The sequence below is a fragment of the Lytechinus pictus genome, chromosome 14 (genome assembly GCF_037042905.1).
Source record: "Lytechinus pictus isolate F3 Inbred chromosome 14, Lp3.0, whole genome shotgun sequence".
Lineage (NCBI taxonomy): Eukaryota > Metazoa > Echinodermata > Echinoidea > Temnopleuroida > Toxopneustidae > Lytechinus > Lytechinus pictus.
The window spans coordinates 25939585-25944549 of record NC_087258.1 but is presented as its reverse complement, the minus strand read 5'-3'; the positions used below and the strand labels follow the sequence as shown (position 1 = coordinate 25944549).

Genomic DNA, 4965 nt, shown 5'->3' with positions numbered 1-4965 from the left:
GTTGGAAATAAACTATGCTCTGACATAAAGTCTGGCGTGAAACTCTGAGTTCTGGGCCCTGTTGCAAAAAAATTTATGTCATTATGACATAAATTTCGATCATGACATAAAAGCATGCATAGCTTATGCCGTTGACATAAATTCTGTTGCATAAAAATATTTATGTATTGTTTTAGCTTATGACGCGATTTAATCATCATTACATAAACTGAATAGTCATGAACGAGCCTGTTGACATAAACTTGGCATAAGTTGTCATTTTTCAGCCGCAGCAAGTTCTTGCGAAAAAGGATCATCGGCTTCCCATTTTGACGGGATAGAGGCATATTTTGGTATGTATCCAATTTCATTGTTATATATCATAGATAATAGATCTATCTCACGTTCTGACTAAAAATTAAAGTTTCTTAGTATAAAGAGATATTTTAAATTAATCATTATCGCCGTCAATTTTATGCAATGATTGCTTGTAAACTCTCCGGCTGCTTTTAGCCGTACAACGCCGGCAGTGCTAGCCGGAGGTTCCGGCGTCTGACACAGACAAATAATGCATAGAATCAACACCGTCAGAAAACAGTTTTAAATGATCTTCACGACATTGGACATTGTTTTTAAGGTTCCTGTGTCGGATGAACATGCGTGTCGGATGAACATGCATGTCGGATGAACATGCGTGGAATGAACACCGACAGAAAACAGTTTTAATTCATCTTCACGACATATTAGACATTGATTTTTAAGGGTTTTTTTAGAGCACCCCCGCCCTTTCTGGAAAATTCTAAATCTAGTCAGTATATTGGTAGTCTTTCTAGAGTCTAAATTATAACGTTAACAAGTTAGATCTAGTCTAGGCCTAATGTTAGATTCGACTAGACTAGTCTAGACCCTCTAGTTAGGGCCTAGACTAGAGTCTATCCAGCTCTGTCACTCACTGACCGTCGCGTCAGAGCCAGGCCCTAGACTTTCTAGCCCTCAGTAAAGTCTAAGACAAACTAAGTAAGAATAAGTTAGGGCCTAGCCAGGCCAGACCTATAATAAGTTATAACAGAGCCTATGTTAGTAGATAAAAAAGAATTAGGCTAGAGAGTAGAGCCTAGGTATGGCCTACCTCAAGCGAGGGTTCGTACATGTATAGGCTCCACTATAGATAGTACGTACTTCACTACCGCTACCGTCCGCTCCACTATCAGATACAAATGAGATAGGTTGAGTGGAGGGTAGCGGTAGTAAAGTGTATTGGAGCCTATAGTATACGAGCCCTCGCCTGAGGTAGACAGGGCCAGGCCCAAAGCCTATATTAGCTATATTAGCTTGGCCCCTTTTAAGTTCTAGTCTAGATCTGCAGTAGTCAGTAGATATATTCTGATCTAGTTTTCTATCTAGGGTCTTAGTTAGACTTAGACTAGTCACTAGACCTCCCAGGTCTAGATCTAGATCTAAGAAATTTTAATTTGTCTTGGTTAGCCGAGCTGGCTCTACCATTGTATTACTGCTTTACTAGATCTACATGTAGGCCTACCCCGGTTTGGGCCTTGGTTCTGGCCAGGGAATGAGGTGGTGCAGCCCTGCCCCTGGACCGGGTCTGGCTTGGGTTCCTTCCATTCATGCTTTTATTATAGATCAAAATCGAGACCTAATTCGGGACCCAATCTAGTTTAGCAATACAAGAGATCTGAAATAGATGTAGCTCAGGCAGAACGAGCGATTGCTTGTAATTTATTTGTATATTCTAGGGCCCAAAATTGAAACTGTCTTTGCATCATTAGTAAGCTAATCATTTGTAGGGCCTATCTATCATAGATTATCTAACACTATGGATCTACTAGAACTACAAATGTTACTCTAGATCCATTCTATGTCTAATCTTAAGCCTGGCTTCTTAACTCTGACATTAAAATTCAAATTGAGTCTAGTACTGTAGGTTCTAACTTAGACCTTTGGAAGGCGGGGCCTCTGCTGCCTACGCTACGGTGGTGGAGCCCCCTGGGTTTATGATAGAGCTATGGAATAGGGTAGTCTAGCTCTAATATTGTTTTCTAATGACAGGGGTAGAGGCCTAGATCTAGTCAAGATTCATCAGTTGGAAGATGTGCACTACAATAACATGTAGAGTATTAGACCCTAGCCCTAGGAGCGAGTTGGGGGGGGGGGTCCCTCTCTGTTAAGCAAAAAAAAACTGAAATGATTGGTGTGTATTGTGATAAAATAATATAGAAAACCCTGGGACACCCTCTGTGTTAACAAAGACTGGAGACTACTGAACAGGATGGGAAAGAAGGGGGGGGGGAGAAGAATTACGCACTGAACTAATTAATTCAAACACTGAACTGAAAAGACATGTAATTTCACAAAAAAACTTGTCTGATGAGACTGATGACTACATTGTATGTTGATATCTAATATAGATATTAATGTACATCTTCGATTTATATTTTAGACTCTTCCAATTTTAACAAAAGCAATGAGTTGAACATGCAGTCAAAAAAAGAGATCTACATGTATGTATCCTCTGTGTTTTCTGATTTGAATATATGCTCTGCAAGCTGGCTGCTGGCCTGTATACAAGCTACCTGTTTGCTAAGTTTAATACACTTCTAAGGATATAGTGCACATTTTAGTTCTTTGATTTGTTTAACAGGTTAAAAACCTTATCAAATGCCTTTTCTATAAATTTTAAACCAATGCACAAGTAATATGTTTGGATAAAAGGCATTTCCATTACCGGTAACTACAAGATTTGGTTTCTGATCTGTGGATAAAAATAACCATGATAATTGAAATTCTCTTGGTGACTGTTATCAATAATTTTTTATACTATTTTCTATTTCCTTTACCTATTTACTCTAAAGGATTTTTCAGATAAATTATTAAAGGGGTGCTTTTTTTTAGAAAAAAAAAACCTTGGCAATTTGAATTTTTAAAAATCCCAAATTTTTGTATAAATAATAGAATTATAAGGCCTACAATTTTCTTACCTATCAAAACCTATCTTCATTAGAAGTATTCACATATTGCGTGTGTAAATCATTTTTCTAACATATTTTTCTAACAGAAAAAAGGAATTTGAAGCCTTAATGAAACACTTGTACTCTCCTTGCAATATTGCATCCTAAGTGATAAAGGTGCAAAAATTGACCTTGTCATTATTGTTTGCACCCAGAAATGTTCGTTTGCACAATAAAAGGGGCAACATTTTACCTTTTAAGGTGCATAATAATATTACTTAAACATTAAAAATGTTCAAATCTTTTAACCTTTATTACATGGTTCAAATCTGCTACACCCATAAAGGTGCACAAATGAGCATAATTGCGCTCATTGGCACTCCTTATTGTACCAACCCCTAAGGTTCAAATTTGAACCTTCTTAGTGTTTTCATCAAACCATTTCAAGGTTGAATGACTAGACCTTATTTGCCTTTGATTAGTATTCTCAATGCACTCATGGATAGAATTCATTTTTACACAGTTCTGAAAATAGCCAGTGAAACTGTCCCAACACCCCTGTCAAATATATTTGACAAAATCTGTAATGATTAAAATATTTTTTTTAAAGAAGGAACTTCAGTTGTTTATTCAAAATGTAAATATGAATTCATTCTCATATGTCACTATTAAAAAATTTGTATTCACTTTCCTAACAGTTGAACCACACAAACGGTGAGAAGAGGTAGAAATAAAGAGGGGGATTGCAACTGGAAGGAGATGGAAGTCCAGACACTCTGCCACTGTGTGCCATTGAACAAGAAATCTCTTTTAGTATGAAGGTAAGTTTTTATATAAAGGTGTGTTTATTGAATATTCTACTTGTAAATACAAGTATACTATACGGTAATATTTATTCTAATTTATTTTATTGTTTTTAAGAGCGGTTGTAAATGTGATGTACTGTTATATATCATTCATTTTCAAATATGAATCTCTTTTACAATTCATCTCATACAATTCATCTCAACAAAGAGACTAACAATGTGAGCTTACAAGCATAAACACAATATAAGTGCATTTAGGAATAAAATAGTGGTAGGAGTAGAAGGGAGAGGTCGCAAGTTGATAACATAAACATGACCTTGACCTCAATTTTGTGTTGTTGTATTTTTTCGCCAAATATGAACATTTTCTCCAATGACTTGATTGAAATGAAATATATTCTTACAACCATATAAGGGTATACAAAATAATATTCGGAGACTATTAACCCATTTTTTATTTTACATTATATACATTTTTGTTATTTAAGCCTGTGATTGCAATCTCAAAAGGCTCTTTCATAATCTTGAAGAGATACATCATACATGCACATGTATGTGAACACTCTACTATTATAAAGTTGAGTTGCTAAAGTTGTTTTCACTTATTATTCTTATAATTTCAGATTATTCAAGAGTCAAGACTGTTGAAGACGTGACGACATGGACCTGGTTGCACATGGCAAGGGAACTATCTGGTTGTACCCTGAAGTATTCGCTTTAAGATTTGAAAATTAGCAAAAGTACTAATTTTCATTTTTTCAGAGATAATAATCATTATATTGACATTGTGGATATCTTTTTATGATTGTTATCATAAATTATTATAATGTTAATGATGATAGGTCATAATAATACAAATGAATTATAAGTAGAAAAGAAGACAACCAAAAATGAGGAGGAAAAGAAGAAGATGAAGAAGAAAAAGAAGAGGAGGGGTGGAAGAGGAGAAAAGGAGAAGAATAAATAACATCACTGTGAGTTCCTCTTCATGATATTACATAAATATTTGTCTCTTTTAAATGAAAATATTTATTAAGCATAAAAATAGGATTTAGTTATTCTTGTTTTTTAAGACGTATTATTATGTATCATGTTTGTAGTTGTACACTTGATTGAGGTACATGTATTGTATTCATTTAGGATATAAATAATATGTTTTATTTGAATCCATGTACCTCTTTAAAGGACAAGTCCACCCCAACAAAAAGTTGATT

General features: G+C 35.0%; 1 long non-coding RNA gene across 1 annotated transcript; it reads left to right on the top strand.

Moving 5' to 3' along the window:
- The first annotated feature begins 240 nt into the window (after positions 1–240).
- On the top strand, positions 241–4452 carry LOC135156649 (uncharacterized). Its single transcript, XR_010295708.1, has 3 exons — positions 241–332; positions 3644–3766; positions 4375–4452. It is a non-coding gene; the product is annotated as an uncharacterized LOC135156649 (long non-coding RNA).
- Positions 4453–4965: the final 513 nt, after the last annotated feature.